Raw genomic sequence first — 13786 nt, 5'->3', positions numbered from 1 at the left:
CATCAGAAACTTTACTAGTTAAACTAACTAAGAACAAAAAAAATTGTTGATCAATGGTGGTGAATACAAGAGCCAATCACATTTTTTTTTTGGTTGGCTATTCAAGGCCGGTCCATGCATCTGCCATCTCTACCTCCAAGATGTGGGCAGAAAGATTACATTGGAGATGGGAAAGGCTCCAAATACATTACAAAAAGGTGCTCAGGCAGCTAGGCCATGGTAGCACAATTGGCTTGTCTAACAACAGGAGCAAAAGTGAAAACAGCAAAGATAACTGGTTTATATCGGCAAAAATGAAAGAGATGGCCCAGTGTGGGGGTGATTGAAGAATTCTGAATGGATTTTATGACATAAGAGCATTGTTTTGAGTAATCTTGTCCAACCCCAGATTATATGCAGATGAGACAACTAAAAGTTCAACTTTAGCTTCAGCATATATAGGTTTGCCACAGACTTCAACACTTGTCCATGCATAGATAAATTTATGGGACAAGATTAAGTCTTTTATCATCACTTAATAACCTCTTATATTAAATTAATATTTTAAATATTTTACCATTAAATTAAATGTGTTATCGTTCTTCTTAACACACACACCAAATTAGTATAAATAAGATATTTATCATTTAATTTATAAACTTATTTTTTGTGTATAATTTTAAATTATATAAAATTAAAATTTTAATAATTTTATAGATAAGATAGTTATTGATATATTTGATTATCTTGAAATTTTCAGGCTCCAACTTTTCTAAATTAGTTATCATTTATTTGATGGATAGTTTTATCTCATATCTTCTCAAAATATCATACACAAGCTGGTTGTCAATTGACTCAATTCCGTAGTTCCTGGCAATCATGTGGTGCTAAACCTGTTGTGTGTGTATATATACATTAATGTGCAAAAGTGTTTCCTAAACTTCTAAATTGCATGTGTGGGGTATAGAAATTTGGTAAGGTAATAATGTCATGTGTCATACCTAAGGCCGAGTAGGCCAATGCAATTCCGAGGAGACCATACCCTCGGACGGTAAGGTCGGAAGGGCGAGACATGGCCACATCAATGGCACGTTACCAAAGGAGGTCACATTGTAGAAAAAAGAGCTTCAAAGAGGAGATTGGTCTTGACGTGACTGGAGGGATGGAAACTGCTACCACATTTAATGCATCTCACCAAACTCTCTAACATCATTTATGTGGAGAAGACTCATTGAACAGTGTTGTCTTCATTGCCACAACTTACAAAAGATTTGGGAAGGCATCTAATGGGATAAGCATTTAAGTAGTGGCCTGCATAATCAACAAATGGAGGGCCAAGATCAGCTAAAAGAGTCTATATAATGTAAGAGATCGTCTAGCGAAGGGAGAGGTTCATCTGAGGATCTGTAGAAAAAACACTGTAGCACAAAGAACTGAAATTGTAATCAAGTCTTAGAGTAATATGTTTAGGAATTACTCTCCTCGGACTTTGCTGAGGAAGAATTTCTTTGCAAAAGAAAAACTTGTTTTTTCTTTGTTTCTCCTTGCTTTCTTACCGTCTTTAGTCCATTGTAAGCATAGTCCAATCCATTGAAGCCTAGTTTTCAGCCCACTCTCTAAAAAATTTATTGTGTTGAACTTTTTAGGCCTGAATCCTTCTACCTTTTGGGCTTAGGAACCAAAACCTGCCCCTACAACATGTAATGCTTTGTGAATGAAGAATTTCCTTTCATCCTAAAATGGTGATTTTGGGAGGAGCTTCATATACAATCTAAGTCTGGGGCAAGACCAAACTAGCTATGCCAATATTTGGGTTGAAATGGTCTCCTAGACCATGTTAATTTTCTTATTGCTGGGTGGGTGGTAATTAATAATGCATTTATAACATCCTCTTTTACTCACATCCACAAGCATTGGCATACGTCAATTTGTAAACTCTTTGTAATAAAAATGATGCGTTTTTTAAATTTTCTTAACTTAAAGTCCAACTAAACACTAAACAGTAAAAAATGATTCAAACGATAGTACAAACACCAACTGAAAATGAAAGCATGCTTTCCACATCTATGATCCTTCCATTCCTCTATTCTAAATGGTTCTTAGCAATTAGGAGTCTTGTAACTTAGTTAATACTTCTTGGTGTTCCAATGGGTCGAGAAGTCTAGGGTTTAAATTTCAAAATCCTCCTCCCTCAACTTTTGCATAACTATTTTAAAAAATTGGTCATTGGCCGACTTCTCACTTTTTATATTTTTCCCTAGGTAAATACCACAGCTGCCATCGGCTAATTTACAATTTCACAAATTGTATCTAACTATGTGAAATTGGTTTATGGTTGCTCTTAACAGTGATCTAAAATTGTCTTAGAAATAAGTTGGTTTGGCACTTTGACTTATATATAATTACCAAAATCAAAACTGAAATATGGCAAAAAAAACATATATGGAGATTTGTTTACAAGCTTGTCAAGTATGTTAAATCCTATATTAAGACGCTTATAGCTTACTAATAATAAAAGAAAAAACTTATGATATAAAGGGAGAGGCTTAGGTCTAGTTCTTTCTACGCACTGGACCTGATGGGAAGTTACCATGTGGCAATATCTGGATACATGATAGTATCCTACTGGGTTCAATGCACTAAACATTGGACTAGAGTTAAACCATAATATAAAATAGTACAAAAACAATAAATTCTAAATGCACACCATCCTCTTGGGGACAAAAAAAAAATTAAAAGAACTTTATGAGAGGCAGTACACATAAATAAAAGAAACGTCTTCCTCTTATTATTAATTCAAAGTTTTCCTTTGCCTTGCCCTAGACAGTTAAGTTGTGTTAGTGTCACATAAAGTGGTACAACTTGTGCCATAACTTGCTCACGTGATGAGTTGTAAGTGGGAGAGGGGTGATAATAAAGCCCCCCTCCAGGCTCACGCCAAGAAAATAAAATACCAACTTTATCCCAAACACATCACCCTCTCACGTAATGGTAAGTTTTTTGCATGAAACCACAAATGAGATTCACAGGTACCATCATTCTTACGACTTATTAAACCAATTCAGTGTGGAGCTTGCATATTTACAAGAGAAACAATACATATCGTATGCATAAGCTAATTATTGTGCTAAAGGAAGATGACCGGATTCATGTACAACACCCTCTTTGAGAAGGGCAGCCTTCATTTGCTTCTTTCTTTGCCTAGCGAAAATCAAGCAAGTTACCAAACCAAGGAGGACAATGAGAATGATGGACACCAAAACTCTGGGTGTCAAGTTTTCCTTGAAATAGATGAAACCCCAATGGGAAACGTTCCTCAAAGTGAAAGTGCCTTGGATGATCCTCCACTCCCCTATTCTCTGCTTTTTTAGACACTCTCAAAATTGATGGCAAACTTATGAGAAAAATGATTATGAAAAGAAAACCAAAGAAAGCAGAGTCTCTCCAATTCCACTCGCACTGTGTCTCCTCTTCCATTCCAGCATTCATGGTGTTAATGTGCCCAAGGTATGAATGAACAAGAAAAGAAAGAATTAAATGTATTCGAAAATGACTATTTGTAGTGGTAGATGTTGTGACTTGGGTAGTCTTGTACCTCCAATATTTTACATGATAGATGAAATAGTTAAATTCTTACATGTTATTTTCCCTCGCCCAAAATTTTACTAGGCTTGATATAGCCTTCAAGCCAAGCATTTTTCTTTAGATCGTATAAATATAACCTGCACATATCATCCTCTTGACGACTTAAAAAGCTAGCCCTAAAAAGAGTACTACCAACTTCTACAGCTTTTTCAACCTTTGCTTGACAATAGAGGGCACAATTGGAATGACAAGGTTTAAGCATTTTTCTAAGAAGAACGCATGACGTTGTAGCGATAAAATTGGGCATACCCCGCCCTAAGTGGCTTGGCTACAATTTCTCTTGTTTAGTCTTAGTGTCTAGAGTGCATGAATTATATTTTTTTGAACAATATTGGATGCAAATGCCTCCATCCAGCCAGAGGAACCTTTGGGTTTAAAACCCAAACCACCAAATACATAAAGTTTACCATTGACCATAATCAGCTGAGGATCGCACCTACAAAATTTCATCCGTGGTCTAGCCTTCCAGCCCTTGTCAGGACATGTGAAATCTATGATCCAAACATCTTTGGTCTAGATATAGACCCAGTGACACACTTCCTCATAATCTTCAAGGACATCTGAGATTGTTTCCTATAACTGAAGAGTAAGAAGGCGGAGGACAAGCCTCAAGGTCTGTGAACTTAATCACATAACACTTTACATAACTCAATATGCTGAAGCATGTCAAACATCAATTGAGGTAACTTCATATTATTTATTGCACATGGGATGATGGAAAGAGAGGAGCAGCTGGAGAAAGTGTACCATGTTTCAGTATTACCAATACAGCATTTCACACACAACTTAGCATTTCACACACAAAATGAAGTTCTTCAAGACCAAGATTTTAACCAATGTATTTGCAAAGCATTTATCCGCAAAATGAAGGTAGCAAACTATTTGTCACACAAAGATAGCAGCTTTCTGTTTACATATGAAACTTTAACAAAAAAACTCAACTTTAATCTAGCATCCAAAAGAACATTCTATAAAATAACAACCCTTAACTATATATTGTATATATTTTTTATTGATTGTAGTTTAAGAACAAAGGAGCCCATCCATATTCATTGAGACATTTTATCAAATAGGTACAAGTTTCCTTTCTACACTAAAACGTTCATTTGGAGTATCTTTTGTTTGTTCAAACATGTGTAATTTTGAGAAGAAAAAAGCATACAAAAGAGAAACAGAAAAAGAGGAGGACAAAAAACCTTATTGTGACATCGGGTGTTGAAAGCAGCAAAAAAGCTTCCGGTGTTAGGTGGTGATGCTAGAAAGAGAAGAGTTTGGGGGTTTTCTGATGAGACAATGGCCGACCTTGTTGGAACTGACGATGTTCAGCAGTGTTGTGCCGGTGGAGACATTGGGCAGTGGCTGTCGGGGTTTGTGGTGGTTGGAATTGGAGGTTAGGAAGAGCAGTGCGGTGAGGAAATGGAAGCTTGCAGTTGCATGTGGAATGGAATGTGGGTGTGAAAGAGAGAGAGAGAGAGAGAGAGAGAGAGAGAGAGAGAGCATTTGTCACACAAAGATAGGAGCTTTCTGTTTCTACATATGAAACTTTAACAAAAAACTCAACTTTAATCTAGCATCCAAAAGAACATTTTATAAAATAACAACCCTTAACTATATATGGTTTATATTTTTTTATTTATAGTAGTTTAAGAACAAAGGAGCACATCCATATTCATTGAGACATTTTATCAAATAGGTACAAGTTTCTTTTCTACACTCAAACGTTCATCCGGAGTTTCTTTTGTTTGTTGAAACATATGTAATTTTGAGAAGAAAAAAGCAGACAAAAAAGATGCATATGTATTTGGTTTGTGTTGATTCTCTAATGCTTTATTACCTTGTATTTGGTTTTTACTGCCTGTGTACTTATATGTATTCATTTGGTATGCATATATGAACATTGGTCCTGAACTTGTGTATTGGAGTTCATCCTTCTCACAGTTTTGAACCTTAGAAAATTGATTACAACATGCATAAGTAATGGGAGTTTACTTTTTAGTTTAAATATATTAAATTTGGTTAATCGGGCCAGTAACATGTTTCCTATTATTTTCTATGAGGCTAAGTCGCCTCTCTCTCTCTCTCTCTCTCTCTCTCTCCTCAAAAAAAAAGAAAAAAAAAAGAAAAGAGAAAAGTCTCAAACTGGACATGTTACAATTGGACAGTATGTTTCACCATGCAGAAGGTTCTCAGATTGGACATGATAGCTTTCTTTTCTATTTTTAATCTCCGTGCATATATTAAACATGATAGCTTACATATTAAATTGAAAAAAGAAAGGGTCTAGGGGTCTTATATAGAGCAGAATGTTAAACAACACTTATGTGGCTCTTTTCCAATAGCTGAGAATTGAGATAGCTCCATTAGCAATAAGAATAAATTAATATATTGTTGAGTAAAATAATCATATATCAACAGAAAATGAAGGAACAATAATTAACTTCAAAAGAAAAGAAATAAAAATCTTTATTGGGCTATTCAAGAAAAAAAAATACATATTCAATTTCAAAACTTTATCAGAAGAGTATATTAGATAAAACTTTATTCCGGGGTTGAGGCATTTGCGTCAATGGCATTGTCGAAGATAGAATCTGGAATGTCGTTATATATAGGTGAACTTTCAATGGCAATCTTTGCAAACGGACTGTTAGGGGCACTTTTGACTGACTGATCATCACTTTTATTATAAGCCACTTTTATTATAAGCCAACCCATTTCCGACAGCTTGTTCATCCATAGTCTGAGGGTTTTTTACCTTTAGCAGTAGCAAAACATGCACGACAATTATCATACTGAAAATGAACACTCTCTCTCTCTCACACACACACACACACATATATATATATATATATATATCATTTGGCAATGCATGATTGCTTAAGCCGATGCATCACATGTCAAAGGTATTCACTTCATGTGCCTAACCAAGAAGATCTCTTCAAGTTAAAAAATAAGACAGCCTTCATCCCAGGTTACCAACCAAAGACACTTCAATTAATTGGAACACAATATAACACACTACAAAATCTTCAACATTATAAGTAAGATAGAAATTTTTTGTAAACATGTATATATTTTTTCTACTTTCCCTCCATCTGACACTAGCAAGGGGCCAGGAGGTGCCATAATTCTTGATTTTTTTCCCATCCTTATTTATCCTTTTATAATCACATTTCAACTCAAGCATTCTATCATTTGAATTTGCTTTTAAAAAAGCTTATAATTAAAATTAATATTAATATCCAATTTAAGTCCAAAGCTTTTGCCCACTTCTGTTACTTATGTTGAAGATCTATATAATCTTCCAGCAAATATTCCTCATGTGTTATAAGGTTATCAATTACTCTTCATACTCAAAAAAATGAAAGAAAAAGACATGCATAAATTGTCATGTGGATGCAATATAACACGTTTAAAAGTAATGATGGATTGTTGGAGATTTCCTAATTGGGCAACGGGAATAAGCAAACCAGGAAAACTGGGAAAGTAGTCCATATTTCTTGCAATGTTCATTTAGACCTTTCACTAGCTCATCAAGGTTTGATTGGATACTATAGGGGCGAGCTTGAAATTTACAGTTGAAAATGAACTTAAACAAGTTTTCAAAAGCCTGCACTAGACCAAATTTGTGAAGACATACCTAAAAAACGCCATCATCACTGCCATCTTGTTCCATCCTAACAATTGCCCGATGTATCTCCATTTTCCTCTCCTACAATTTTTTTGGCATAAGATTGTTTAACATAAATCTAACAGAAAGGAAGGCATGATAACACAATTTTGAAACTTGAATGACCAATGGAAATGTTGCTTCTTCAATAGTTAATTGCACCAATGAAAATTAATTGTTCATAATCACATATGATTGGACATAATTTGTGAGGATGCATCTTGACCGTCGAAACTTGATTTCATGATATCTTTTGAATTCAGTGGTTTGATTGAGGCCCGTGTAGCTTTTAGATTTATTTCATGAGATGCAATTGGAAATCATACTGCCAAAATTATAGTTTTCAAATCCACACACACAAATTGTATTCCTAAACTCTCTTTTTAAGAATTTATATCGGACACTTATTAATAAAGTTTCCTATCAAAGACAAACAGTATCATAAATTACGGGTCTTATTTTTTTACTCATCTAAAATAAGATGGTAATATATAATAGGGCGGTTAGTCTTTATTAATATATTCTCAATTGTGTAATGCTTTGGTTAATTGGACTAGGGACAATTAAGAGAATGATTGGAAAATATTTTATGATACCTATTTCAAATTTTTTCTTGTCTATTTTTATTGGGGCAATATTGAAATATCTATTGTGCATGTATCATGAGTCCTATTGTTTGTTGTGTACTGAACTTTTTTTAATTGGGTAAATAATATAATATCCATTGTTTTAAGAAAAAAAACAAGTATGTATTTTTTTAATTGTAAATACATATGGCATCTAAGTCATGTATCTAATTATCACAATCACAATTTGTAAAACCCAACAATATAGTATATATAATATGATTTGGACATTAATATATATAATATTATTGTGAATATTTAGATAAAAAATTAACTAAATTTTTAATTACTACTTAATTTCACAACTATAATTTAGTGTATATATATATAATTTTTTTTTTTTTTTTTATAATTTCACATTCATTGACTTTTTTATTTTATTTACGTTTTAGTTACAATTTGTGTAAATTTTTGTTACGATTTGTGAAGAATAAGATGGGTAAATACAACACAAGCTAGGCTTTAAAAATGGTTTTATTAGCCCTAACTCTTAATTAATACGGGCCAAAACCGGGATTTAACATTTGAAAATTAGAAAATGGTTTTAATCTCGATAGTGGTTTTTTTTTTTTTTTTTTTTAATATTAAAAAAGAAAGAAAGAAAGACTACTTGACACTTGACAGACGGGGAGGAGAAAAATAGTCGAATACAGTAGAAGAAATCAACATTTGCAGTACCATAATATGCTGCACAGGGATAAAAAAAGATTATTTCACCGCACTACTTTTAAGGCCGTTGCCTTGTGGCCCTTTTTCATCTCTCTTCACTCTGACTGTAACCGAAAACAACACTAGTAGTTTCATTTTTATGCATTTTCATGAAAAACAATGTAGTGTTGAAGTTTCTTTTAAATAAAAATGTATTTTTATTATTTTTTGGATTTATTGTTTCTTCCCTAAAATATATAAGTAAATATAAAATCTTCAATTTAAAGGGCAAAGCATGATCAATTGAATAACAATTTTGAGATTCATTTTGATCTTGTGGATGTTGAGGACTAGGTTTCAATTAGGAATTACATGTTAAATTATATTTGGATACATTTGTTGGTTATATGCTCTCTCTAGGTTTGTATTTTTTGAAAATACGTATGAGTGAAAAAGTATATAGAAATGCATGTAATATTGTTTAAAAATTGAAAACATGTTGTTAAATTACTATATTAAACGGGGCCCAAATATTGCATATTAAAAAAAACTTTCAATATTGTATGTTCTTGTTCTTGTATCCATTTCAATACAATTCGGTTTGTTTCGGTCTATTTGATGCACTTACTCTTTTTTTTTTTTTTGAGAGAATTCGGTACACTTACTTAAGAATTGAAAAAGATAGGTTTGGATTAGCTCTAAAAAGATAGGTTTGTATCTCTTCTTAATCCAATCTTATTATTAAAAAATATAGATTGTCCCAAATTCTATTAAATTTGAACAATTTAACTAGCTCTATTTCTCTTTGTCCATGTGGGTAAGTTTGAATCAGCTCTAAAAATGTGAACCTCTCAAAATAATAAAATTAGTCTCATTCCTGTCAACAAAAATAAATTAAAAAAAAGTACTACATAATCAAATACAAGAAAAATAAATTAAAAGGAATATTTAAACACAAAATACCATGATAATCAAAGAGCTAAATGGCATTGAAAATAACGTTTTAGTTAATCTAATGTGTTAGAGATGTTAATTAGTCATACTAAAGAATCTAAAGTAACAATGACTACAAGGTGTTTAGCTGTGATTACATTAAAACTACTTTAAAAATATATTTTTTTTCTTTCAATCAATGCAGATGGAAGGGTCAAGCTTTTAACACATTTTTTCACATAGGTAGAATATAATAGAAGATTCAACATAAATTGAAACATTCATGTCAATCATAATCATAAGTTTCAACTGAGTCTAGAATATGGATATCCATAAAGATTCTAAATAAGCCTAAAAGTTTGTCAGGGACTTTAGAATTATACAAAACCACTTCCATAATGATTCTAAATAAACCAAGAAGTCTATGTAAGGGGACTATATAATTACATATAACCATACCATAATGATTCTAAATAAATCAAGAAATTTAAGTTGTTTACCAGGGACTACATAATTACACAAAACCACAACACAGCAAAAGTTGTGGCCTCTGTCTAACCATGCTAGAAATTGCAACCCATGAATTAGCAAGAACACTAGTCTCATGCCTGTCAGCAAAAAAGTACTACATAATCAAATGCAAGAAAAATCGAGTAAAAGAAATATTTAAACACATGATACCATGATAATTAAAGATCTAATGGCATTGAATAAATAACATTTTAGTTAATCCAATGTGTCAATGTTGTTAATTAGTCGAACTTAATTACTATAAGAATCTCAAACTGCAATGACTATAGGTGTCTAGGTGTGACTACATTAAAACTACTGTACAAATACTTTTTTTTTTTTTAATAAAGAAAATATATAGTAAGGTCCCACCGAGATTTGAATTCGGGTTACTAGATTCAAAGTCCGACATGATGACCTATGCTAGTTATTTTTTGGCCAAAATGGCCAAATGGCCATAAAATCTTAAGTATATAGTTAGTAGTTCTAGTTTGTAAAGTATATTTTTTACTAGTATTTCGAGTCTAAGAGACTCGATTTAGGGGCTATAAATCGAGTTTTTGGAACTTAATTTTTATGGGTTGTTCACGTCTGATGTGGCACCTTTTCCACATGGCATCTACATGGAAATCGAGTCTCTAAGACTCGATTTATAAAGCTTATAAAACTCAAAGAAGAACCAAGAAGAACCCAGAGAGAAAAAAAAAAAAAAATAGAAACATAGAAGGAAGAAGCGCCGTGCGCGTCCCAAGCCAAGAAGAACCCAGAAGAAAAAAAACCAGAAACAGAGAAAGCTTCCCAGGCCAAGAAGAACCTAGAGAAAAAAAAAAAAAAAAAAACTAGAAGCGGAGAAAGAAGAAGCGCCGTGCGCGACCCAGGCCAGGCCGATCGCCGTGTGCGGCCACAGCGCGCGCGACTTAGGCCAGGCCACGCACGGCGCACGCGACTTAGGCCAGGTCACGCACGGCGTGCACGACCCAGGCTAGGCCGCGCACCGATCCAGGTTCTTCTCTCTGTTTCTGGGTTTTTTTTTTTTTTTTTTTTTTTTTTTTTTTTTTTTTTTTTTTTTTTTTTTTTTTTTTTGATTTGTTCTGGGCAGGTTGCCATCTGATTGTTTCTCCTTCTGATTGTTGTGTTTCTGATTTCTTAAATTTTTTTTTTTGTGTATTTTGGCTTGTATGAGAGTGAGTTGAGAGTTCAAATTTTTTTTAATTTTTTTGGTTTGTAAATCGAGACTTAGAGAGTTGATTTCCAAGTGGACAAAAATGCCACATCAGACCATAAAAATCGAGTCTTTGAGACTCGATTTATAGGCCAAAATCGAGTTTCTTAAACTCGAGATGCTAGTAAATAATATAGTTTGGTAACTGAAACTACTAACTAGATAGTTAGGATTTTATGGCCATTTGGCCATTTTGGCCTTATTTTCCATATTGGTATAAAAAAAATGGACATGGAATTCATGGAAACAAAAATGCCACGTCACAAACTTTCAAGATTATTGTGACGAGGCTGATCCTTTATTGATCTATGCTCTTTTCTGTTTTGTTTATTATTATTATTGTCTTCAGCAATTTATAATATCATGTGACTCAGGAGTCCAGATTGAGTTTGGCACCCTCATATCTATGTGGAATTATATAAAAATAACATCCATAAACCTAATGCTCAATTTATTCATGTCAGTTAATCCTACTAATCCACTCATCCACTTTACAATGCCACCCAAAACAAATATAAAGAAAGAAAGAAAGCAAGAAGGAATTAACAAACATATCTACAATACATTCAAAGTCCAGTAAGTCTTCTATGTTAAAAATGTAAAACTAGTATGACCACATCATTAATGTATGCAAACCGTTTATATATGCAACTTACTTTCTATTAGAAAGTAGAATACCTGTTTAGTACTACATCCTTAAGGCATGCCCTTGTTTGATCTCTCTTTTTTTTTCTTTTCTTAGAGCATCGTTTGATCTCCTCTTTCGTTTCTTCTTCGTTGTATGAACTCCACTATCCCTGCAAGATGTAAATCACATATAGAGAGCCATGGGTTAACTTCTTCATTAGCATCAGAAGCAAGCCTCTTAGTATCTTGTAAACTTTTAGGATATTGTATATATCTATGTATAGCTGAATTTTTAGAATACATTTGGTACCACTAATTAGAATAATATATAAAAAAGAAAAATAGTATAGAGAGAAAGAAGTAAACTCACAAAATCAGGCAATCCAACAAATTTAGATACTTATCCAATAAGTATTTTTGAACAGACAAAATAGAGACATTCCACTGCGAGGAATCTTCATCCAGAGAAAGATCAAGTATGATACAATAAAGAAATTCTACACTCATAAAAGGGTCCTCCAGTGTTGGGTAGCCAGATCGCAAGATAAGGCAGAATTTTTTTCCACACAAATGGAGGAAACCATGTCAAAATGTAGCATCAAGAAATTCATACTCCCCCAAAATTTTGCTGGTGCACAGACAATCTTGAAGCCACACATTCTTCTCTAAATCGTGATGGTATAGGGTGTAGTGCTCACTCTCACGGCTTAGAAAGATAGCCCAATACAGTGTATTGCCCACGACTGTTGCTCTTCCATCACAACATAACGCACGTTTTGAAGGCTTGGGCTCTAAGTTTTTCCAAAAACCACCCACAACATTGTAGCTATAAAAATTGGCATTCCCAGACCCAGAGTCTCGAGGTCTAGCTACAACTATTTCATGTTTGGCCTCCAGGACAGCATGTAAGATATCTTCCTCGTCATTATCAAAATAGGAAGGTGGATTTGGGAGGCTTTCCCAAGTTTGGGAAAGTGGGTCAAATGCCTCCATCCAGCCGGAGTTATCTTTCGGTTTAAAGCGCAAACCACCAAATACAAAGAGTTTCCCATCGACGACAACCATTTGAGGGTCGCATCGACGAAAATTCATTGGTGGTCCAGTTATAGACAAAATATGTATATAGTAGTTTTAGACAAAATATCGCATCTATAAGTTAAAATGATTGCAATAGTAACTTAAAAGTGTTAAATTATTGCATCAACAATAATTAGTTGCAATAATTTATAATTTTCAGCTGCAATAGAAGCTGTAATATATTAGGAAAAATTGTTGCAATAACTTAAAATGAAAGAATTGTTGCAATAAATTGATACCAATTGTTTTTGTAATTTATTGCAACGAAAATTTCGAATTAATAGCTTATTGCATCGAAATTACCATTGCATGCAATAATTTGATTTTAATTCTTTTACAATCTATTACAATAACAAACATGTAACTGCAATGAATATATCGTTGCAATAACTTGGTATCAATTATTTCATAGTTCATTGCAGTGACAAAATGAATTAATAATCAATTAAAATGAAGATATCATTGCTGTAATTTAATCCAATTTATTTTGTTCAATTATTTGTAATCTATTACAATAAGTTTTGTAAAGTAATAGCCTATACTTACAAGATATTCGAAATAGTAAATTTTTTATTGCAACAATATATATCTATATATATATTTATATCATTGCATCAAAGTTATTATTAAAATATTTTGAGTTTATTGTAACAAAAATTTTTGTTGCATAAACCTATTCTCTCAAATTTTATTGCAATATCTTGTATCAACTATTGCAATGACTCTAATGTTATTACAATGGTTTTTTTTTCATTGTAATATAGGGTGCAGTGCTCACTCTCACGACTTAGAAAGGTAGTCCAGTACAGTGTATTGCCCACGACTGCCGCTCTTCCATCACAACATAACGCA

Source organism: Quercus lobata, chromosome 11, assembly GCF_001633185.2.
Source record: "Quercus lobata isolate SW786 chromosome 11, ValleyOak3.0 Primary Assembly, whole genome shotgun sequence".
Taxonomy (NCBI): Eukaryota; Viridiplantae; Streptophyta; class Magnoliopsida; order Fagales; family Fagaceae; genus Quercus; species Quercus lobata.
This window is presented reverse-complemented; position numbering follows the sequence as displayed.